The 25,070-nt window shown below is 43.1% G+C and overlaps 9 non-coding genes across 9 annotated transcripts; all 9 read left to right on the top strand.

Moving 5' to 3' along the window:
- The first annotated feature begins 12,636 nt into the window (after window positions 1-12,636).
- On the top strand, window positions 12,637-12,718 carry trnas-uga (transfer RNA serine (anticodon UGA)). Its single transcript has one exon. It is a non-coding gene; the product is annotated as a tRNA-Ser (tRNA).
- Window positions 12,719-13,870: 1,152 nt separating this feature from the next.
- Window positions 13,871-13,955, top strand: trnas-uga (transfer RNA serine (anticodon UGA)). Its single transcript has one exon. It is a non-coding gene; the product is annotated as a tRNA-Ser (tRNA).
- A 1,135-nt stretch (window positions 13,956-15,090) lies between these two features.
- Window positions 15,091-15,172, top strand: trnas-uga (transfer RNA serine (anticodon UGA)). The gene has a single exon. It is a non-coding gene; the product is annotated as a tRNA-Ser (tRNA).
- A 1,137-nt stretch (window positions 15,173-16,309) lies between these two features.
- Window positions 16,310-16,389, top strand: trnas-uga (transfer RNA serine (anticodon UGA)). Its single transcript has one exon. It is a non-coding gene; the product is annotated as a tRNA-Ser (tRNA).
- Window positions 16,390-17,523: 1,134 nt separating this feature from the next.
- On the top strand, window positions 17,524-17,605 carry trnas-uga (transfer RNA serine (anticodon UGA)). Its single transcript has one exon. It is a non-coding gene; the product is annotated as a tRNA-Ser (tRNA).
- A 1,132-nt stretch (window positions 17,606-18,737) lies between these two features.
- trnas-uga (transfer RNA serine (anticodon UGA)) lies at window positions 18,738-18,819 on the top strand. Its single transcript has one exon. It is a non-coding gene; the product is annotated as a tRNA-Ser (tRNA).
- Window positions 18,820-21,163: 2,344 nt separating this feature from the next.
- Window positions 21,164-21,245, top strand: trnas-uga (transfer RNA serine (anticodon UGA)). The gene has a single exon. It is a non-coding gene; the product is annotated as a tRNA-Ser (tRNA).
- Window positions 21,246-22,382: 1,137 nt separating this feature from the next.
- On the top strand, window positions 22,383-22,464 carry trnas-uga (transfer RNA serine (anticodon UGA)). The gene has a single exon. It is a non-coding gene; the product is annotated as a tRNA-Ser (tRNA).
- A 1,136-nt stretch (window positions 22,465-23,600) lies between these two features.
- Window positions 23,601-23,682, top strand: trnas-uga (transfer RNA serine (anticodon UGA)). Its single transcript has one exon. It is a non-coding gene; the product is annotated as a tRNA-Ser (tRNA).
- Window positions 23,683-25,070: the final 1,388 nt, after the last annotated feature.

Raw genomic sequence — 25,070 nt, 5'->3', positions numbered from 1 at the left:
CCGGACGAGAGACTGACGGAAGCCCCAATCAAACGGCAAAACTCCTCCAAAATTGAGACGTGAACTGCGGGCCTCTGTCGGAAACGACGTCAGACGGAAGGCCATGAATTCGGAAAACATTCTCGATAATGATCTGAGCCGTCTCCTTAGCAGAAGGGAGCTTATCGAGAGGAATGAAATGAGCCGCCTTAGAGAATCTATCGACAACCGTAAGAATAACTGTCTTCCCCGCTGATGAAGGCAGTCCGGTGATAAAATCTAAAGCGATGTGAGACCACGGTCGAGAGGGAATGGGAAGCGGTCTGAGACGGCCGGCAGGAGGAGAGTTCCCAGATTTAGTCTGCGCAGACCGAACAAGCGGCGACAAATCGACGCGTCACGTTCCCGAGTGGGCCACCAGAAACGCTGGCGAATGGAAGCGAGCGTACCCCGAACGCCGGGGTGGCCGGCTAACTGGCAGAGTGGGCCCACTGAAGAACGGCCGGACGAGTAGGAACGGGAACGAACAGAAGGTTCCTAGGGCAAGCTCGCGGCGACGGAGTGTGAGCGAGTGCTTGCTTTACCTGCCTCTCAATTCCCCAGACAGTCAACCCGACAACACGCCCCTCAGGAGAATCCCATCGGGGTCGGTGGAGACCTCAGAAGAACTGAAGAGACGAGATAAAGCATCAGGTTTGGTGTTTTTTGAGCCCGGACGATAAGAAATAACAAACTCGAAACGAGCGAAAAACAGAGCCCAACGAGCCTGACGCGCATTAAGTCGTTTGGCTGAACGGATGTACTCAAGGTTCCTATGGTCAGTCCAAACGACAAAAGGAACGGTCGCCCCCTCCAACCACTGTCGCCATTCGCCTAGGGCTAAGCGGATGGCGAGCAGTTCGCGATTACCAACATCATAGTTACGTTCTGACGGCGATAAGCGATGAGAGAAAACGCAAGGATGGACCTTGCCGTCAGAGAGCGCTGAGAAAGAATGGCTCCCACGCCCACCTCTGACGCGTCAACCTCAACAACAAACTGTCTAGAGATGTCAGGTGTAACAAGAATAGGTGCGGATGTAAAACGATTCTTAAGAAGATCAAAAGCTCCCTGGGCGGAAACGGACCACTTAAAGCACGTCTTAACAGAAGTAAGGGATTTCACCCCCGTAGTGGACAAAAATGAATGGCAAGTTATTGGCATAGGCCAAACCATGCACACATTGGCCAATACCACCCAAAGCGGCGTTGATTCATGCAAAGTTTACTGCTATTGCCATATGGGTATTGCCAGTTGTAACACTTCAAAAATCCAACAGGTGGCGATTGCACTCCACCATGGTTTTTCATATTGGTATTGGACTCCAAGTCAACATCCAAAAGCCAAATTTTGAAAAACGAATTTTTTGAAAAAACGTATCACCCTTAAAAAAGTGCTTTCTGGACCGTTTTTCGAAATTCTTTCGCTTTTTTGACAATTACACATGTATAAGAACTGTATGAAAATACTTTTGTCCAATTTTATTAACATAATTTTTTTAATTTTTTTACTTGCGCATATTGCATATGTTTTGTCCATTTGCAATATGATTTCATAGGAAGTCAGAAGTCAAAAGTCAAAAATTCTTAAATTTCATAAAAAACTTCACACACCCCTAAAAAAGTGCTTTCTGGACCGTTTTTCGAAATTTTTTCGCATTTTGTGTCAGTTACACACGTATAAGAACTGTATCAACATACTTTAGTCATATTTTATTATCATAATGTTTTTTTTTTTTTTTTGCTTGTGCATAAGGCATATGTTTTGTGGGGGCCAAATGTCATAAGAAATTTGACATGCTCAAAAATCCTTCAGAAATGCAAAATTGACTGGCCTGATGAACTCGGGATGGCCGGGCAGTGATTGTTGTTCCTTTCAATCACTCGTGGTGTTGATTTCATCATGTCCATTTGTTTATGTTTTCTCACTTTTGCAAAGTCACTGTGCATTTGCCATATGGTTAACTGGGCATTCACCATCACCAATTTGTCATGCCATAAAAATCATGCAGGAATGCCAAATTGACTGGCCCGATGAACTCGGGATGGCTGGGCAGTGATTCTGGAACCTCTCCATCGCTCGCTTGGGTTGATTTCAGAATGTCGCTTTTGGTGATGGTACCTCACTGTTAAAACATATTGCAAATGTTCCTTACTTTTGCAAAGTCACTGAAAATTTTTGCAGGAATGCCAAATTGACTGGCCCGATGACCTCGGGATGGCTGTAGGGATGGCTGGGCAGTGATTTTGGTACCTCTCCATCGCTCGTTTGGGTTGATTTCAGAATGTCGCTTTTGGTGATGGTACCTCACCAAACATATTGCAAATGTTCCTTACTTTTGCAAAGTCACTGAAAAATTTTGCAGGAATGCCAATTGACTGGCCCGATGACCTCGGGATGGCTGGGCAGTGATACTGGTACCTCTCCATGGCTCGCTTTGGGTTGATTTCAGAATGTCGCTTTTGGTGATGGTACCTCACTGTTAAAACATATTGCAAATGTTCCTTACTTTTGCAAAGTCACTGAAAATTTTTGCAGGAATGCCAATTGACTGGCCCGATGAACTCGGATGGCTTGGCAGTGATTCTGGTACCTCTCCATCACTCGTTAGGGTTGATTTCAGAATGTCCATTTGGTGATGGTTTCTCACTTTTGCAAAGTCACTGTGCATTTGCCATATGGTTAACTGGGCAGTCACCATCACCAATTTGTCATGCCATAAAAATCATGCAGGAATGCCAAATTGACTGGCCCGATGACCTCGGGATGTCTGGGCAGTGATTACTGGTACCTCTCCATCGCTCGTTTGGGTTGATTTCAGAATGTCCATTTGGTGATGGTTCTCACTGTTAAAACATATTGCAAATGGTTAACTGGGCAGTCACCATCAAATTTGTCATGCTATAAAAATCATGCAGGAATGCCAAATTGACTGGCCCGATGACCTCGGGATGGCTGGGCAGTGATACTGGTACCTCTCCATGGCTCGCTTGGGTTGATTTCAGAATGTCGCTTTTGGTGATGGTACCTCACTGTTAAAACATATTGCAAATGTTCCTTACTTTTGCAAAGTCACTAAAAATTTTTGCAGGAATGCCAAATTGACTGGCCCGATGACCTCGGGATGGCTGGGCAGTGATACTGGTACCTCTCCATCGCTCGTTTGGGTTGATTTCAGAATGTCGCTTTTGGTGATGGTACCTCACTGTTAAAACATATTGCAAATGTTCCTTACTTTTGCAAAGTCACTGAAAAAATTTGCAGGAATGCCAATTGACTGGCCCGATGACCTCGGGATGGCTGGGCAGTGATACTGGTACCTCTCCATGGCTCGTTTGGGTTGATTTCAGAATGTCGCATTTGGTGATGGTACCTCACTGTTAAAACATATTGCAAATGTTCCTTACTTTTGCAAAGTCACTGAAAATTTTGCAGGAATGCCAAATTGACTGGCCCGATGAACTCGGGATGGCTTGGCAGTGATTCTGGTACCTCTCCATCGCTCGTTAGGGTTGATTCCAGAATGTCCATTTGGTGATTTTTCTCACTCTTTCAAAGTCACTGTGCATTTGCCATATGGTTAACTGGGCAGTCACCATCACCAATTTGTCATGCCATAAAAATCATGCAGGAATGCCAAATTGACTGGCCCGATGACCTAGGGATGGCTGGGCAGTGATACTGGTACCTCTCCATGGCTCGTTTGGGTTGATTTCAGAATGTCGCTTTTGGTGATGGTACCTCACTGTTAAAACATATTGCAAATGTTCCTTACTTTTGCAAAGTCACTGAAAATTTTTGCAGGAATGCCAATTGACTGGCCCGATGACCTCGGGATGGCTGGGCAGTGATACTGGTACCTCTCCATGGCTCGCTTGGGTTGATTTCAGAATGTCGCTTTTGGTGATGGTACCTCACTGTTAAAACATATTGCAAATGTTACTTACTTTTGCAAAGTCACTGAAAATTTTTGCAGGAATGCCAAATTGACTGGCCCGATGAACTCGGGATGGCTTGGCAGTGATTCTGGTACCTCTCCATCGCTCGTTAGGGTTGATTCCAGAATGTCCATTTGGTGATTTTTCTCACTTTTAAAGTCACTATTTGCCATATGGTTAACTGGGCAGTCACCATCACCAATTTGTCATGCCATAAAAATCATGCAGGAATGCCAAATTGACTGGCCCGATGACCTCGGGATGGCTGGGCAGTGATACTGGTACCTCTCCATGGCTCGTTTGGGTTGATTTCAGAATGTCGCTTTTGGTGATGGTACCTCACTGTTAAAACATATTGCAAATGTTCCTTACTTTTTCAAAGTCACTGAAAATTTTTGCAGGAATGCCAAATTGACTGGCCCGATGACCTCGGGATGGCTGGGCAGTGATACTGGTACCTCTCCATGGCTCGTTTGGGTTGATTTCAGAATGTCGCTTTTGGTGATGGTACCTCACTGTTAAAACATATTGCAAATGTTCCTTACTTTTGCAAAGTCACTGAAAAATTTTGCAGGAATGCCAAATTGACTGGCCCGATGACCTCGGGATGGCTGGGCAGTGATACTGGTACCTCTCCATGGCTCGTTTGGGTTGATTTCAGAATGTCGCATTTGGTGATGGTACCTCACTGTTAAAACATATTGCAAATGTTAACCTTACTTTTGCAAAGTCACTGAAAATTTTTGCAGGAATGCCAAATTGACTGGCCCGATGACCTCGGGATGGCTGGCAGTGATACTGGTACCTCTCCATGGCTCGTTTGGGTTGATTTCAGAATGTCGCTTTTGGTGATGGTACCTCACTGTTAAAACATATTGCAAATGTTCCTTACTTTTGCAAAGTCACTGAAAATTTTTGCAGGAATGCCAAATTGACTGGCCCGATGACCTCGGGATGGCTTGGCAGTGATTCTGGTACCTCTCCATCACTCGTTTGGGTTGATTTCAGAATGTCCATTTGGTGATGGTTTCTCACTGTTCAAAGTCATATTTGCCAAATGGTTAACTGGGCTTACTTTCACCAAGTCACTAAAAATCATGCAGGAATGCCAAATTGACTGGCCCGATGACATAGGGATGTCTGGGCAGTGATACTGGTACCTCTCCATGGCTCGTTTGGGTTGATTTCAGAATGTCGCTTTTGGTGATGGTACCTCACTGTTAAAACATATTGCAAATGTTCCTTACTTTTGCAAAGTCACTGAAAATTTGTGCAGGAATGCCAAATTGACTGGCCCGATGACCTCGGGATGGCTGGGCAGTGATTCTGGTACCTCTCCATCACTCGTTTGGGTTGATTTCAGAATGTCCATTTGGTGATGGTTTCTCACTTAAAAGTCACTGTGCATTTGCCATATGGTTAACTGGGCAAAATCACCATCACCAATTTGTCATGCACATAAAAATCATGCAGGAATGCCAAATTGACTGGCCCGATGACCTCGGGATGGCTTGGCAGTGATTCTGGTACCTCTCCATCACTCGTTTGGGTTGATTTCAGAATGTCCATTTGGTGATGGTTCCTCACTGTTAAAACATATTTGCCAATGTTCCTAACTTTTCAAAGTCACTGAAAAATCATGCAGGAATGCCAAATTGACTGGCCCGATGACCTCGGGATGGCTGGGCAGTGATACTGGTACCTCTCCATGGCTCGTTTGGGTTGATTTCAGAATGTCGCTTTTGGTGATGGTACCTCACTGTTAAAACATATTGCAAATGTTCCTTACTTTTGCAAAGTCACTGAAAATTTGTGCAGGAATGCCAAATTGACTGGCCCGATGACCTCGGGATGGCTTGGCAGTGATTCTGGTACCTCTCCATCACTCGTTAGGGTTGATTCCAGAATGTCCATTTGGTGATTTTTCTCACTCTTTCAAAGTCACTGTGCATTTGCCATATGGTTAACTGGGCAGTCACCATTACCAATTTGTCATGCCATAAAAATCATGCAGGAATGCCAAATTGACTGGCCCGATGACATAGGGATGTCTGGGCAGTGATACTGGTACCTCTCCATCGCTTCGTTTGGGTTGATTTCAGAATGTCGCTTTTGGTGATGGTACCTCACCGCTTAAACATATTGCTAATGGACAAGAGTCACCTGCAAGTCACCGTCCATCAGTCAATTTGATATCATTCTGACACCAAACTGATACAAACTGACACCAAACCCACTTTTCCCAACTCATTTAGGAGCCAAGTATAACATACTTCAGAGCTGGCCCAAAATTCACAAGGCCTTCGGTACAAAACATTAAAAACCATAAAACACATAGTTACTTTCTAGCTGCGGGGCCAGTTCGGACATTATGTGTAGTCCTATGTGAGGCGACCCCGAATCCCGAGTTTCGGCCCGATAGGTCATTTGGTGTCCGAGTAAAAGCCTAATTGGTGCTGAAAATCCACTTTTTTCAATGCCTTGCTACGGGGTCCTTGAATGAGCTATCGGACCGAGATGTTGGGTTCTGTCTCTATGGGCCGAGACGGTCACAATGCACCTAGTCTTGTGTCTCTGGGACATTTCTAAATGTCGCCATTTTCGTAATGGTCAAAATGAATTGAAGTCATTGCAAATGTTCGACGCTGTTTCTCGGTCCGAGAACCTCCTAGAGCGCCGTAACTCACCACGCACTATCTACCTGAGGTCTAGAACAGGATTCTAAAGTTTCGAACTCTAGGTCTGACGGTTCTTTTTTAGCTCGAACAAAGCTAACTATTGGAGGCACTGTCAGTCTCTACACACCCCAATACGTCCCTCCATCCAAGTTGTGTATCTGTGTGATTTATTTTTCCTTTGAATTTTTATGGGAAAAATGACTGATTTACAGTTCATGGGGGTTGTCTAATCACACATATGAAGTTTTGGACAGATCTGATTTTTTTAACCCTTCCAAACAGCCCCTGAGACACCAATTATGGCACTTCCGGTTGGCACAGGAAGCTATAAATACACACATGTCTTGACTGACATAGAAACCTAGGGAATCCTGAGTTTTAAGTCTTTAAGTTGAGAATTGACTGATCTACACAGGGTTGAATAATGCAGAGGCCTCGGCACCTTTCGAGGTGATGTACATCCAAATACCTTTTGGGTCAATCTAACCACTTCCGGTTGCTCCAGGAAGCTTAGAATCGACACAGGTAGACCTCATAGTGGTCTGATGGAATGTCATAGAAGACAGGTTCATACAGCATTCATAACCCATAAAGACCCCAGGTTGTATTTAGGGAGCAGGCAATGTATTCCTATGGGGAGAGAAGTCAATGCACACTGTTTTTTTGTAAACACCTTCTTTTAACTGTGAAAGGTTAATGCCACACAGTCAAGGTTAGGCTTGCACAGATCGGGAGGACCTTAGGAACAGTCCTGTGTTTGAATTGTCCTTCTAAACCTAACGGTTCCGCCGCTGTCACCCAAAATCCAATGACATTGTGGTGCAGGCATCATTGTGGGCCTATTTTTCTCATGGTCGCTGCGCTCAGACCGAGCGAGCTACGGTCAAGAGGGGCACCTCGTTGGACTCGGCACGGCCTTGGGATTATGTTTATGCCATTGCCTGCTCTCTGTGTCTTTAAACACCACGCTTTGTCACTCCATCCTTGCTGTGTGTGTGTGTGAGAGCTTTTCTTTGACATCTGTTGGGAAAAATGACTGATTTACAGTTCATGGGGGTTGTCTAATCACACATATGAAGTTTTGGACAGATCTGATTTTTTTAACCCTTCCAAACAGCCCCTGAGTCACCAATTATGGCACTTCCGGTTGGCACAGGAAGCTATAAATACACACATGTCTTGACTGACATAGAAACCTAGGGAATCCTGAGTTTTAAGTCTTTAAGTTGAGAATTGACTGATCTACACAGGGTTGAATAATGCAGAGGCCTCGGCACCTTTCGAGGTGATGTACATCCAAATACCTTTTGGGTCAATTTAACCACTTCCGGTTGCTCCAGGAAGCTTAGAATCGACACAGGTAGACCTCATAGTGGTCTGATGGAATGTCATAGAAGACAGGTTCATACAGCATTCATAACCCATAAAGACCCCAGGTTGTATTTAGGGAGCAGGCAATGTATTCCTATGGGGAGAGAAGTCAATGCACACTGTTTTTTTGTAAACACCTTCTTTTAACTGTGAAAGGTTAATGCCACACAGTCAAGGTTAGGCTTGCACAGATCGGGAGGACCTTAGGAACAGTCCTGTGTTTGAATTGTCCTTCTAAACCTAACGGTTCCGCCGCTGTCACCCAAAATCAAATGACATTGTGGTGCAGGCTTCATTGTGGGCCTATTTTTCTCATGGTCGCTGCGCTCAGACCGAGTGAGCTACGGTCAAGCGGGGCACCTCGTTGGACTCGGCACGGCCTTGGGATTATGTTTATGCCATTGCCTGCTCTCTGTGTCTTTAAACACCACGCTTTGTCACTCCATCCTTGCTGTGTGTGTGTGTGTGAGAGCTTTTCTTTGACATCTGTTGGGAAAAATGACTGATTTACAGTTCATGGGGGGTTGTCTAATCACACATATGAAGTTTTGGACAGATCTGATTTTAACCCTTCCAAACAGCCCCTGAGACACCAATTATGGCACTTCCGGTTGGCACAGGAAGCTATAAATAAACTCATATCCTCATTGGGGTATGCCTTTACAGAATCCTGAGTTTTAAGTCTTTACGTTAAGAACTGAGTTATTTACGGAGGGTTTAGTGAGTGTGTGTTATTTCAGAAAATCATAGAAAATCACAGAAATGTCGCAGAGCTCCGCAGCACATTTTAAAAATACTCGTATGAACACCCTGCAACTGGATCTGTAACCGTTGAAAAAAAAAAAACCTATATCTGAACATCACGATCTGGTCAACGTACGATTTCGTAAATGACGATAGATAAATGGCCGATTTTTTTTATTGACACCGGAGGCTCCTTGACTTTGACGTGAAGTGAAAAAATCTTTTCTCTATTTTCATTTTGGACCTTTAATCCCAGAAATATGGCCATAACTCAAAAACCGTTGAGGCCTAGACGCCATCTTGTTCGGGGCCATCTTCCCATAATGCCAAACCTACGCTCACCAAGTTTCGGCTTCGAAATATTTTCGGTTTCCGAGATATGGCACGTCGTGATTCGTGATGTTTTGTCCAATAGCAATATGATTGCTTATGCCCTCTTGTGGGATATTTCGGCATTGCGCAAAAATGGGCTAAAATTTGTTTATTTTATTAAACGAAACCGAATGTCCGACAAAGTTCATTTGATGACTTCCCGGTAGGTCTGGCCCTACCGCTCGGCCCGACGCCGTCCCCGAATTTCTAAAATGTTTTCGGACGTCTAGTAAGGACCGTACAGTTCCAATAGGGACTTTCTCACTAACTATACGGTGATTGTCGAAATGTTCCCTTAAGGTATGTAAGGGCTGTGAGAGGAGCTGCCACCTGACCGAAATTACGGATGAAACGACGGTAGAAATTAGCGAAGCCCAGAAAGCGCTGCAGCTCGACGCGTGACTTAGGAACGGGCCAATCAATGACAGCCTGGACCTTAGCGGGATCCATCTTAATGCCCTCAGCGGAAATAACGGAACCGAGAAAAGGGACAGAGGCGGCATGAAAAGTGCACTTCTCAGCCTTCACATAAAGACAGTTCTCCAAAAGGCGCTGGAGGACGCGTCGCACGTGCTGAACATGAATCGAGAGAGACGGTGAAAAAATCAGGATATCGTCCATGTAAACGAAAACAAAAATGTTCAGCATGTCTCTCAGGACGTCGTTAACTAGTGCCTGAAAGACAGCTGGAGCGTTAACGAGGCCGAAAGGAAGAACCCGGTATTCAAAGTGCCCTAACGGAGTGTTAAACGCCGTCTTCCACTCGTCCCCTCCCTGATGCGCACGAGATGGTAGGCGTTACGAAGGTCCAATTTGGTGAAAACCTGGCTCCCTGCAGGATCTCGAAGGCTGAAGACATAAGAGGAAGCGGATAACGATTCTTAACTGTTATGTCATTCAGCCCTCGATAATCCACGCATGGGCGCAGGGACCCGTCCTTCTTCTGAACAAAAGAACCCCGCGCCGGCGGGGGAGGAGGAGGAGACTATGGTACCGGCGTCGAGCGAAACCGACAAATAATCCTCGAGAGCCTTACGTTCGGGAGCCGACAGAGAGTATAATCTACCCCGGGGGAGTAGTTCCCGGAAGGAGATCAATACTACAGTCATACGACCGGTGTGGAGGAGAGAAGTGGCCTTGGAACGACTGAACACCGTGCGCAGATCGTGATACTCCTCCGGCACCCCTGTCAAATGCCAGGCTCCTCCTGTGAAGAAGAGACAGAGGAAACAGGAGGATAGCAGACATTAAACAGGTTACATGACAAGAAACATTCCAGGATAGGATAGTATTACTAGACCAATTAATAGAAGGGTTATGGCGCACTAGCCAGGGATGACCCAAAACAACAGGTGTAAAAGGTGAACGAAAAATTAAAAAAAGAAATGGTTTCGCTATGATTACCAGAGACAGTGAGGGTTAAAGGCAGCGTCTCACGCTGAATCTTGGGAGAGAACTACCATCTAAAGCGAACAAGGCCCTGGGCTCCCCTAACTGTCTGAGAGGAATGTCATGTTCCCGAGCCCAGGTCTCGTCCATAAAACAGCCCTCCGCCCCAGAGTCTATCAAGGCACTGCAGGAAGCAGATGAACCGGGCCAGCGGAGATGGACCGGAAAGGTAGTGCGTGATCCAGAAGGAGAGGCCTGAGTAGTTGCGCTCACCAGTAGCCCTCCTCTTACTGATGAGCTCTGGCCCTTTACTGGACATGAGGTGACAAAATGACCAGCGGAGCCGCAGTAGAGACAGAGGCGATTGGTGATTCTCCGTTCCCTCTCCTTGGCCGAGATGCGAATACCCCCAGCTGCATAGGCTCAGCATCCGAGCCGGCGGGGGAGGGTGGCAGTGATGCGGCAGGTGGCAGTGATGTGGAGAGGGGAGCAACGGAGAACGTGAGCTCCTTTCCACGAGCTCGGCGACGAAGATCAAACCGTCGCTCTATGCGAATAGCGAGAGCTATTAAGGAGTCCAGACTGGAAGGAACCTCCCGGGAGAGGATCTCATCCTTAACCTCGACGTGGAGACCCTCCAGAAAACGAGCGAGCAAAGCCGGCTCGTTCCAGTCACTAGAGGCAGCGAGAGTGCGAAACTCAATAGAATAATCCGTTATGGATCTATTCCCCTGACATAGGGAAGACAGGGCCCTGGAAGCCTCCTCGCCAAAAACAGAACGGTCAAAAACCCGTATCATCTCCTCCTTAAAGTCCTGATACTGGTTAATACACTCAGCCCCTCGCCTCCCAGACTGCCGTGCCCCACTCACGCGCCCGTCCGGTAAGGAGAGAAATGACGTAGGCGATGCGGGCTGCGCTCCTGGAGTAAGTGTTGGGCTGGAGAGAGAACACCACATCACACTGAGTGAGGAATGAGCGGCACTCAGTGGGCTCCCCAGAGTAACACGGCGGGTTGTTGATCCTGGGCTCCGGAGACTCGGAAACCCTGGAAGTGGGCGGTGGATCGAGGTGGAGTTGGTGAACCCGTCTTGTGAGGTCGGAGACTTGGACGGCCAGGGTCTCAACGGCATGTTGAGCAGCAGACAATTCCTCCTCGTGTCTGCCTAGCATCGCTCCCTGGATCTCGACGGCGGAGTGAAAAGGGTCCGGAGCCGCTGGGTCCATTCTTGGTCTGATTCTTCTGTTGTGAACTTGAGTGAAGACCCAAACGCGGTTTTAACAGAAAACAGAGTTCTTTAATAAAAAACAGGAATGGCATAAATCCTCTTCCAACGTAGTCAATGGAACAAAAGAACGTAGTATAATGCAGGTTGCACCTGCCATGCAGACTCCGACAGGACAGGACAAGGTGGAAGCAAACGAGACGACAGCTTGCTTCTGGCATCAAAAAACACAAACAAGAATCAGACACTGAAAGTAGCAGGAACAGAGAAAGAAATAGAGACCTAATCAGAGGGGGAAGAGAGAACAGGTGGGGAAAGAGAGAATGAGCTAGTTAGGGAAATGTAGAACAGCTGAGGGATGAGAGACAGAGAAGGTAACCTAAAAAGACCAGCAGAGAGAGAGAATGAAGAGAAAGGACAGGAACAGACATAACAAGACATGACAAATTGGGTATATTTCCTTTGAATTTAAATTGTCCTTACTTTATGTGCTCGTCCAACGATTGAAGTGCTTAGAAAATTGCCTTTTTTAAACTTTGCTTGAAACAAAATTCAACAAGGCAGTTGAATTTGGATACTTTTGTCCTTGTGTGAGGTACCTCAGAAAGCTGTGATTGCAGAATGGTTAAATTGTTGGACTCAAAATCCATTGGGGTTGCCCAGTGGAGGTTTGAACCCTGCCAGCAGCGCTCTGACAATCCAGTCTTTATTTGTAACATGTCATTGGGGACTTGATATGGATAATGCTTGGACATGTCCTTTGATTCAAGTGCTCAGAATTGATCTTCCATGACAAACTTTTCAAGTAGGCTCTTCAATAGCAATAATCTGGTCACTTTAGAGGTAAAATGGACAGAACGAGATAGTGGACTGGTTAAGGGTCTGTAGATAGCAGGAGAAGCTGTGATGGCCGAGAGGTTAAGGCGTTGGACTTGAAATCCATTGGGGTCTCCCCGCGCAGGTTCGAACCCTGCTCACAGCGCTTTTGACAAACTAGTCTTTATTTGCAACATGTCCTTGGAGACTTGATATGGGTAAAGTGTGCTTAATGCATGGACTTGTCCTTTGATTCAGGTGCTCAGAGTATATCTGCATTGGCAAACAGTTCAAAAAGTCTCTTCAGTACATATACTGTTGTTTGTATTAGATTTATTATGGAAATTCTGAGAGCCATGTGGGTATGTCCTCAGACTTGAAACCCCATTGGGTCTCTCTTCTCCTATTTAAATCTTATTCTCAGTGAATAGTCCACTTGTACTTTCTCTGCACATAGTTTTTTGACTTGCGCATTAAATTTCCAACCTTCACAGCTTTGGAAAGGACCGAGGTTACTTGGCGCAATAAGATCAAAATGTTGTGTCATCAAGTTTACCATTTTTTCACCAATGATGTCTGTTTCCAAATCCCAATCCCTTTACTTTCATTCCAACAGCTGCAATGGCGAGTTCTTTAGACGTTGGACCTGAATTTCAATGGGTCTCCCCACCCATATTCTTAACTTGCTTGAAGCATATAGCCCACTTATGCTTTCTCCTCATCAATTTCCTTAGTTTCCTACTGATGTGATGGCTAAGTGGTTTAAGCATTGTAATTGAAGTCCTATGTATTTTCCCTGTACAGTTTTCAATTGGGTCTCTGCTTACTGGGTGATGATAAAGTAGACCTTTAATAATTGGTTTTATTTCCTTTGAATTTAAATTGTCCTTACTTTATGTGCTCTGTCCACCGATTGTGTAAGTGTTTAGAAAATTGCCTTTAAACTTTGCATTAACATCTGAAACAAAATTCAACAAGGCAGTTGAATTTGGATACTTTTGTCCTTGTGTGAGGTACCTCAGAAAGCTGTGATTGCAGAATGGTTAAATTGTTGGACTCAAAATCCATTGGGGTTGCCCAGTGGAGGTTTGAACCCTGCCAGCAGCGCTCTGACAATCCAGTCTTTATTTGTAACATGTCATTGGGGACTTGATATGGATAATGCTTGGACATGTCCTTTGATTCAAGTGCTCAGAATTGATCTTCCATGACAAACTTTTCAAGTAGGCTCTTCAATAGCAATAATCTGGTCACTTTAGAGGTAAAATGGACAGAACGAGATAGTTGACTGGTTAAGGGTCTGTAGATAACAGGAGAAGCTGTGATGGCCGAGAGGTTAAGGCGTTGGACTTGAAATCCATTGGGGTCTCCCCTGCGCAGGTTCGAACCCTGTTCACAGAGCTTTGACAAACTAGTCTTTATTTGCAACATGTCATTGGAGACTTGATATGGATAAAGTGTGCTTAATGCATGGACTTGTCCTTTGATTCAGGTGCTCAGAGTATATCTGCATTGGCAAACAGTTCAAAAGTCTCTTCAGTACATATACTGTTGTTTGTATTAGATTTATTATGGAAATTCTGAGAGCCATGTGGGTATGTCCTCAGACTTGAAACCCCATTGGGTCTCTCTTCTCCTTTTTAAATCTTATTCTCAGTGAATAGTCCACTTGTACTTTCTCTGCACATAGTTTTTTGACTTGCGCATTAAATTTCCAACCTTCACAGCTTTGGAAAGGACCGAGGTTACTTGGCGCAATAAGATCAAAATGTTGTGTCATCAAGTTTACCATTTTTCACCAATGATGTCTGTTTCCAAATCCCAATCCCTTTACTTTCATTCCAACAGCTGCAATGGCCGAGTTCTTTAGACGTTGGACCTGAATTTCAATGGGGTCTCCCTACCCATATTCTTAACTTGCTTGAAGCATATAGCCTACTTCTGCTTTCTCCTCATCAATTTCCTTAGTTTCCTACTGCTCTGATGGCTAAGTGGTTTAAGCATTGTAATTGAAGTCCTATGTATCTTCCCTGTACAGTTTTCAACTCTGCTTACTGGGTGATGATAAAGTAGTCCTTTAATAATTGGGTCTATCTCCTTTGAATTTAAATTTTCCTTAATTTATGTGCTCGTCCAACGATTGAAGTGCTTAGAAAATTGCCTTTTTTAAACTTTGCTTGAAACAAAATTCAACAAGGCAGTTGAATTTGGATACTTTTGTCCTTGTGTGAGGTACCTCAGAAAGCTGTGATTGCAGAATGGTTAAATTGTTGGACTCAAAATCCATTGGTGGTTGCCCAATGGAGGTTTGAACCCTGCCAGCAGCGCTCTGACAATCCAGTCTTTATTTGTAACATGTCATTGGGGACTTGATGTGGATAATGCTTGGACATGTCCTTTGATTCAAGTGCTCAGAATTGATCTTCCATGACAAACTTTTCAAGTAGGCTCTTCAATAGCAATAATCTGGTCACTTTAGAGGTAAAATGGACAGAACGAGATAGTGGACTGGTTAAGGGTCTGTAGATAGCAGGAGAAGCTGTGATGGCCGAGAGGTTAAGGCGTTGGACTTGAAATCCATTGGGGTCTCCCAGCGCAGGTTCGAACCCTGCTCACAGCGCTTTGACAAACTAGTCTTTATTTGCAACATGTCATTGGAGACTTGATATGGATAAAGTGTGCTTAATGCATGGACTTGTCCTTTGATTCAGGTGCTCAGAGTATATCTGCATTGGCAAACAGTTCAAAAAGTCTCTTCAGTACATATACTGTTGTTTGTATTAGATTTATTATGGAAATTCTGAGAGCCATGTGGGTATGTCCTCAGACTTGAAACCCTATTGGGTCTCTCTTCTCCTATTTAAATCTTATTCTCAGTGAATAGTCCACTTGTACTTTCTCTGCACATAGTTTTTTGACTTGCGCATTACATTTCCAACCTTCACAGCTTTGGAAAGGACCGAGGTTATTTGGCGCAATAAGATCAAAATGTTGTGTCATCAAGTTTACCATTTTTCACCAATGATGTCTGTTTCCAAATCCCAATCCCTTTACTTTCATTCCAACAGCTGCAATGGCCGAGTTCTTTAGACGTTGGACCTGAATTTCAATGGGGTCTCCCCACCCATATTCTTAACTTGCTTGAAGCATATAGCCCACTTATGCTTTCTCCTCATCAATTTCCTTAGTTTCCTACTGATGTGATGGCTAAGTGGTTTAAGCATTGTAATTGAAGTCCTATGTATTTTCCCTGTACAGTTTTCAACTCTGCTTACTGGGTGATGATAAAGTAGACCTTTAATAATTGGGTATATTTCCTTTGAATTTAAATTGTCCTTACTTTATGTGCTCGTCCAACGATTGAAGTGCTTAGAAAATTGCCTTTTTTAAACTTTGCTTGAAACAAAATTCAACAAGGCAGTTGAATTTGGATACTTTTGTCCTTGTGTGAGGTACCTCAGAAAGCTGTGATTGCAGAATGGTTAAATTGTTGGACTCAAAATCCATTGGGGTTGCCCAGTGGAGGTTTGAACCCTGCCAGCAGCGCTCTGACAATCCAGTCTTTATTTGTAACATGTCATTGGGGACTTGATGTGGATAATGCTTGGACATGTCCTTTGATTCAAGTGCTCAGAATTGATCTTCCATGACAAACTTTTCAAGTAGGCTCTTCAATAGCAATAATCTGGTCACTTTAGAGGTAAAATGGACAGAACGAGATAGTGGACTGGTTAAGGGTCTGTAGATAACAGGAGAAGCTGTGATGGCCGAGAGGTTAAGGCGTTGGACTTGAAATCCATTGGGTCTCCCGCGCAGGTTCGAACCCTGCTCACAGCGCTTTGACAAACTAGTCTTTATTTGCAACATGTCATTGGAGACTTGATATGGATAAAGTGTGCTTAATGCATGGACTTGTCCTTTGATTCAGGTGCTCAGAGTATATCTGCATTGGCAAACAGTTCAAAAAGTCTCTTCAGTACATATACTGTTGTTTGTATTAGATTTATTATGGAAATTCTGAGAGCCATGTGGGTATGTCCTCAGACTTGAAACCCCATTGGGTCTCTCTTCTCCTTTTAAATCTTATTCTCAGTGAATAGTCCACTTGTACTTTCTCTGCACATAGTTTTTTGACTTGCGCATTAAATTTCCAACCTTCACAGCTTTGGAAAGGACCGAGGTTACTTGGCGCAATAAGATCAAAATGTTGTGTCATCAAGTTTACCATTTTTCACCAATGATGTCTGTTTCCAAATCCCAATCCCTTTACTTTCATTCCAACAGCTGCAATGGCCGAGTTCTTTAGACGTTGGACCTGAATTTCAATGGGGTCTCCCCACCCATATTCTTAACTTGCTTGAAGCATATAGCCCACTTATGCTTTCTCCTCATCAATTTCTTAGTTTCCTACTGATGTGATGGCTAAGTGGTTTAAGCATTGTAATTGAAGTCCTATGTATTTTCCCTGTACAGTTTTCAACTCTGCTTACTGGGTGATGATAAAGTAGACCTTTAATAATTGGGTATATTTCCTTTGAATTTAAATTGTCCTTACTTTATGTGCTCGTCCACCGATTGAAGTGCTTAGAAAATTGCCTTTTTAAACTTTGCTTGAAACAAAATTCAACAAGGCAGTTGAATTTGGATACTTTTGTCCTTGTGTGAGGTACCTCAGAAAGCTGTGATTGCAGAATGGTTAAATTGTTGGACTCAAAATCCATTGGGGTTGCACAGTGGAGGTTTGAACCCTGCCAGCAGCGCTCTGACAATCCAGTCTTTATTTGTAACATGTCATTGGGGACTTGATATGGATAATGCTTGGACATGTCCTTTGATTCAAGTGCTCAGAATTGATCTTCCATGACAAACTTTTCAAGTAGGCTCTTCAATAGCAATAATCTGGTCACTTTAGAGGTAAAATGGACAGAACGAGATAGTGGACTGGTTAAGGGTCTGTAGACAACAGGAGAAGCTGTGATGGCCGAGAGGTTAAGGCGTTGGACTTGAAATCCATTGGGGTCTCCCCGCGCAGGTTCGAACCCTGCTCACAGCGCTTTGACAAACTAGTCTTTATTTGCAACATGTCATTGGAGACTTGATATGGATAAAGTGTGCTTAATGCATGGACTTGTCCTTTGATTCAGGTGCTCAGAGTATATCTGCATTGGCAAACAGTTCAAAAAGTCTCTTCAGTACATATACTGTTGTTTGTATTAGATTTATTATGGAAATTCTGAGAGCCATGTGGGTATGTCCTCAGACTTGAAACCCCATTGGGTCTCTCTTCTCCTTTTTAAATCTTATTCTCAGTGAATAGTCCACTTGTACTTTCTCTGCACATAGTTTTTTGACTTGCGCATTAAATTTCCAACCTTCACAGCTTTGGAAAGGACCGAGGTTACTTGGCGCAATAAGATCAAATGTTGTGTCATCAAGTTTACCATTTTTCACCATTGATGTCTGTTTCCAAATCCCAATCCCTTTACTTTCATTCCAACAGCTGCAATGGCCGAGTTCTTTAGACGTTGGACCTGAATTTCAATGGGGTCTCCCCACCCATATTCTTAACTTGCTTGAAGCATATAGCCCACTTATGCTGTCTCCTCATCAATTTCCTTAGTTTTCCCTACTGATGTGATGGCTAAGTGGTTTAAGCATTGTAATTGAAGTCCTATGTATTTTCCTGTACAATTTCAACTCTGCTTACTGGGTGATGATAAGTAGACCTTTAATAATTGGGTATATTTCCTTTGAATTTAAATTGTCCTTACTTTGTGTGCTCGTCCAACGATTGAAGTGCTTAGAAAATTGCCTTTTTTTAAACTTTGCTTGAAACAAAATTCAACAAGGCAGTTGAATTTGGATACTTTGTCCTTGTGTGAGGTACCTCAAGCTGTGATTGCAGAATGGTTAAATTGTTGGACTCAAAATCCATTGGGGTTGCCCAGTGGAGGTTTGAACCCTGCCAGCAGCGCTCTGACAATCCAGTCTTTATTTGTAACATGTCATTGGGGACTTGATGTGGATAATGCTTGGACATGTCCTTTGATTCAAGTGCTCAGAATTGATCTTCCATGACAAACTTTTCAAGTAGGCTCTTCAATAGCAATAATCTGGTCACTTTAGAGGTAAAATGGACAGAACGAGATAGTGGACTGGTTAAGGGTCTATAGATAACAGGAGAAGCTGTGATGGCCGAGAGGTTAAGGCGTTGGACTTGAAACCCTTTGGGGTCTCCCCGCGCAGGTTCGAACCCTGCTCACAGCGCTTTGACAAACTAGTCTTTATTTGCAACATGTCGCTGGAGACTTGATATGGATAAAGTGTGCTTAATGCATGGACTTGTCCTTTGATTCAGGTGCTCAGAGTATATCTGCATTGGCAAACAGTTCAAAAAGTCTCTTCAGTACATATACCGTTGTTTGTATTAGATTTATTATGGAAATTCTGAGAGCCATGTGGGTATGTCCTCAGACTTGAAACCCCATTGGGTCTCTCTTCTCCTTTTTAAATCTTATTCTCAGTGAATAGTCCACTTGTACTTTCTCTGCACATAGTTTTTTGACTTGCGCATTAAATTTCAAACCTTCACAGCTTTGGAAAGGACCGAGGTTACTTGGCGCAATAAGATCAAAATGTTGTGTCATCAAGTTTACCATTTTTCACCAATGATGTCTGTTTCCAAATCCCAATCCCTTTACTTTCATTCCAACAGCTGCAATGGCCGAGTTCTTTAGACGTTGGACCTGAATTTCAATGGGGTCTCCCCACCCATATTCTTAACTTGCTTGAAGCATATAGCCCACTTATGCTTTCTCCTCATCAATTTCCTTAGTTTCCTACTGATGTGATGGCTAAGTGGTTTAAGCATTGTAATTGAATTCCTATGTATTTTCCCTGTACAGTTTTCAACTCTGCTTACTGGGTGATGATAAAGTAGACCTTTAATAATTGGGTATATTTCCTTCAGAATTTAAGTGTCCTTACTTTATGTGCTCAGTCACGATTGAAGTGCTTAGAAAATTGCCTTTTTTAAACTTTACTTGAAACAAAATTCAACAAGGCAGTTGAATTGGATACTTTTGTCCTTGTGTGAGTACCTCAGAAAGCTGTGATTGCAGAATGGTTAAATTATTGGACTCAAAATCCATTGGGGTTGCACAGTGGAGGTTTGAACCTGCCAAGCATTATTTATCCAGTCTTTATATTTGAACATGTCATTGGGACTTGATATGGATAATGCTTGATGCAGGTCCTTGGGATTCAAGTGCTCTCCAGAATTGATCTTCCATGACAAACTTTTCAAGTAGGCTCTTCAATAGCAAGACCACGCTTTAGAGGCAAATGGATATGCAGAACTTAGATAGTGGACTGGTTAAGGGTCTGTAGACAACAGGAGAAGCTGTGATGGCCAGAGTAAGGGTTGGACTTGAAATCCATTGGGTCTCCTCGCGCAGGTTCGAACCCTGCTCACAGCGCTTGACAAACTAGTCTTTATTTGCAACATGTCATTGGAGACTTGATATGGATAAAGTGTGCTTAATGCATGGACTTGTCCTTTGATTCAGGTGCTCAGAGTATATCTGCATTGGCAAACAGTTCAAAAAGTCTCTTCAGTACATATACTGTTGTTTGTATTAGATTTATTATGGAAATTCTGAGAGCCATGTGGGTATGTCCTCAGACTTGAAACCCCATTGGGTCTCTCTTCTCTTTTTAAATCTTATTCTCAGTGAATAGTCCACTTGTACTTTCTCTGCACATAGTTTTTTGACTTGCGCATTAAATTTCCAACCTTCACAGCTTTGGAAAGGACCGAGGTTACTTGGCGCAATAAGATCAAAATGTTGTGTCATCAAGTTTACCATTTTTCACCATTGATGTCTGTTTCCAAATCCCAATCCCTTTACTTTCATTCCAACAGCTGCAATGGCCGTAGTTCTTTAGACGTTGGACCTGAATTTCAATGGGGTCTCCCCACCCATATTCTTAACTTGCTTGAAGCATATAGCCCACTTATGCTGTCTCCTCATCAATTTCCTTAGTTTCCTACTGATGTGATGGCTAAGTGGTTTAAGCATTGTAATTGAAGTCCTATGTATTTTCCTGTACAGTTTTCAACTCTGCTTACTGGGTGATGATAAAGTAGACCTTTAATAATTGGGTATATTTCCTTTGAATTTAAATTGTCCTTACTTTATGTGCTCGTCCAACGATTGAAGTGCTTAGAAAATTGCCTTTTTAAACTTTGCTTGAAACAAAATTCAACAAGGCAGTTGAATTTGGATACTTTTGTCCTTGTGTGAGGTACCTCAGAAAGCTGTGATTGCAGAATGGTTAAATTGTTGGACTCAAAATCCATTGGGGTTGCCCAGTGGAGGTTTGAACCCTGCCAGCAGCGCTCTGACAATCCAGTCTTTATTTGTAACATGTCATTGGGGACTTGATGTGGATAATGCTTGACATGTCCTTTGATTCAAGTGCTCAGAATTGATCTTCCATGACAAACTTTTCAAGTAGGCTCTTCAATAGCAATAATCTGGTCACTTTAGAGGTAAAATGGACAGAACGAGATAGTGGACTGGTTAAGGGTCTATAGATAACAGGAGAAGCTGTGATGGCCGAGAGGTTAAGGCGTTGGACTTGAAACCCTTTGGGGTCTCCCGCGCAGGTTCGGAACCCTGCTCACAGCGCTTTGACAAACTAGTCTTTATTTGCAACATGTCGCTGGAGACTTGATATGGATAAAGTGTGCTTAATGCATGGACTTGTCCTTTGATTCAGGTGCTCAGAGTATATCTGCATTGGCAAACAGTTCAAAAAGTCTCTTCAGTACATATACCGTTGTTTGTATTAGATTTATTATGGAAATTCTGAGAGCCATGTGGGTATGTCCTCAGACTTGAAACCCCATTGGGTCTCTCTTCTCCTATTTAAATCTTATTCTCAGTGAATAGTCCACTTGTACTTTCTCTGCACATAGTTTTTTGACTTGCGCATTAAATTTCCAACCATCACAGCTTTGGAAAGGACCGAGGTTACTTGGCGCAATAAGATCAAAATGTTGTGTCATCAAGTTTACCATTTTTCACCAATGATGTCTGTTTCCAAATCCCAATCCCTTTACTTTCATTCCAACAGCTGCAATGGCCGAGTTCTTTAGACGTTGGACCTGAATTTCAATGGGGTCTCCCCACCCATATTCTTAACTTGCTTGAAGCATATAGCCCACTTATGCTTTCTCCTCATCAATTTCCTTAGTTTCCTACTGATGTGATGGCTAAGTGGTTTAAGCATTGTAATTGAAGTCCTATGTATTTTCCCTGTACAGTTTTCAACTCTGCTTACTGGGTGATGATAAAGTAGACCTTTAATAATTGGGTATATTTCCTTTGAATTTAAATTGTCCTTACTTTATGTGCTCGTCCAACGATTGAAGTGCTTAGAAAATTGCCTTTTTTAAACTTTGCTTGAAACAAAATTCAACAAGGCAGTTGAATTTGGATACTTTTGTCCTTGTGTGAGGTACCTCAGAAAGCTGTGATTGCAGAATGGTTAAATTGTTGGACTCAAAATCCATTGGGGTTGCCCAGTGGAGGTTTGAACCCTGCCAGCAGCGCTCTGACAATCCAGTCTTTATTTGTAACATGTCATTGGGGACTTGATGTGGATAATGCTTGGACATGTCCTTTGATTCAAGTGCTCAGAATTGATCTTCCATGACAAACTTTTCAAGTAGGCTCTTCAATAGCAATAATCTGGTCACTTTAGAGGTAAAATGAACAGAACGAGATAGTGGACTGGTTAAGGGTCTATAGATAACAGGAGAAGCTGTGATGGCCGAGAGGTTAAGGCGTTGGACTTGAAATCCTTTGGTGTCTCCCCGCGCAGGTTCGAACCCTGCTCACAGCGCTTTGACAAACTAGTCTTTATTTGCAACATGTCGCTGGAGACTTGATATGGATAAAGTGTGCTTAATGCATGGACTTGTCCTTTGATTCAGGTGCTCAGAGTATATCTGCATTGGCAAACAGTTCAAAAAGTCTCTTCAGTACATATACCGTTGTTTGTATTAGATGTATTATGGAAATTCTGAGAGCCATGTGGGTATGTCCTCAGACTTGAAACCCCATTGGGTCTCCTTCTCCTATTTAAATCTTATTCTCAGTGAATAGTCCACTTGTACTTTCTCTGCACATAGTTTTTTGACTTGCGCATTAAATTTCCAACCTTCACAGCTTTGGAAAGGACCGAGGTTACTTGGCGCAATAAGATCAAAATGTTGTGTCATCAAGTTTACCATTTTTCACCATTGATGTCTGTTTCCAAATCCCAATCCCTTTACTTTCATTCCAACAGCTGCAATGGCCGAGTTCTTTAGACGTTGGACCTGAATTTCAATGGGGTCTCCCCACCCATATTCTTAACTTGCTTGAAGCATATAGCCCACTTATGCTGTCTCCTCTTCAATTTCCTTAGTTTCCTACTGATGTGATGGCTAAGTGGTTTAAGCATTGTAATTGAAGTCCTATGTATTTTCCCTGTACAGTTTTCAACTCTGCTTACTGGGTGATGATAAAGTAGACCTTTAATAATTGGGTATATTTCCTTTGAATTTAAATTGTCCTTACTTTATGTGCTCGTCCAACGATTGAAGTGCTTAGAAAATTGCCTTTTTTAAACTTTGCTTGAAACAAAATTCAACAAGGCAGTTGAATTTGGATACTTTTGTCCTTGTGTGAGGTACCTCAGAAAGCTGTGATTGCAGAATGGTTAAATTGTTGGACTCAAAATCCATTGGGGTTGCCCAGTGGAGGTTTGAACCCTGCCAGCAGCGCTCTGACAATCCAGTCTTTATTTGTAACATGTCATTGGGGACTTGATGTGGATAATGCTTGGACATGTCCTTTGATTCAAGTGCTCAGAATTGATCTTCCATGACAAACTTTTCAAGTAGGCTCTTCAATAGCAATAATCTGGTCACTTTAGAGGTAAAATGGACAGAACGAGATAGTGGACTGGTTAAGGGTCTATAGATAACAGGAGAAGCTGTGATGGCCGAGAGGTTAAGGCGTTGGACTTGAAATCCTTTGGGGTCTCCCCGCGCAGGTTCGAACCCTGCTCACAGCGCTTTGACAAACTAGTCTTTATTTGCAACATGTCGCTGGAGACTTGATATGGATAAAGTGTGCTTAATGCATGGACTTGTCCTTTGATTCAGGTGCTCAGAGTATATCTGCATTGGCAAACAGTTCAAAAAGTCTCTTCAGTACATATACCGTTGTTTGTATTAGATGTATTATGGAAATTCTGAGAGCCATGTGGGTATGTCCTCAGACTTGAAACCCCATTGGGTCTCTCTTCTCCTATTTAAATCTTATTCTCAGTGAATAGTCCACTTGTACTTTCTCTGCACATAGTTTTTTGACTTGCGCATTAAATTTCCAACCATCACAGCTTTGGAAAGGACCGAGGTTACTTGGCGCAATAAGATCAAAATGTTGTGTCATCAAGTTTACCATTTTTCACCAATGATGTCTGTTTCCAAATCCCAATCCCTTTACTTTCATTCCAACAGCTGCAATGGCCGAGTTCTTTAGACGTTGGACCTGAATTTCAATGGGGTCTCCCCACCCATATTCTTAACTTGCTTGAAGCATATAGCCCACTTATGCTTTCTCCTCATCAATTTCCTTAGTTTCCTACTGATGTGATGGCTAAGTGGTTTAAGCATTGTAATTGAAGTCCTATGTATTTTCCCTGTACAGTTTTCAACTCTGCTTACTGGGTGATGATAAAGTAGACCTTTAATAATTGGGTATATTTCCTTTGAATTTAAATTGTCCTTACTTTATGTGCTCGTCCAACGATTGAAGTGCTTAGAAAATTGCCTTTTTTAAACTTTGCTTGAAACAAAATTCAACAAGGTCAGTTGAATTTCAGATATTTTGTCCTTCATATGGAGTACCTCGAAAGCTGTGATTGCAGAATGGTTAAATTGTTGGACTCAAAATCCATTGGGGTTGCACAGTGGAGGTTTGAACCCTGCCAGAAGCGCTCTGACAATCCAGTCTTTATTTGTAACATGTCATTGGGGACTTGATGTGGATAATGCTTTGACATGTCTCGATTCGGGTGCCTGGGAATTGATCTTCCATGACAAACTTTTCAAGTAGGCTCTTCAATAGCAATAATCTGGTCACTTTAGAGGTAAAATGGACAGAACGCAGATAGTGGACTGGTTAAGGGTCTGTAGACAACAGGAGAAGCTGGATGGCCGAGAGGTTAAGGCGTTGGACTTGAAATCCATTGGGTCTCCCGCGCAGGTTCGAACCCCTGCTCACAGCGCTGACAAACTAGTCTTTATTTGCAAATATGTCATTGGAGACTTGATATGGATAAAGTGTGCTAATGCATGGACTTGTCCTTTGATTCAGGTGCTCAGAGTATATCTGCATTGGCAAACAGTTCAAAAAGTCTCTTCAGTACATATACTGTTTTTGTATTAGATTTATTAT

This window comes from Oncorhynchus masou, unplaced genomic scaffold (genome assembly GCF_036934945.1).
Source record: "Oncorhynchus masou masou isolate Uvic2021 unplaced genomic scaffold, UVic_Omas_1.1 unplaced_scaffold_4327, whole genome shotgun sequence".
In the NCBI taxonomy this organism is placed as follows: domain Eukaryota; kingdom Metazoa; phylum Chordata; class Actinopteri; order Salmoniformes; family Salmonidae; genus Oncorhynchus; species Oncorhynchus masou.
This window is presented reverse-complemented; position numbering and strand designations above follow the sequence as displayed.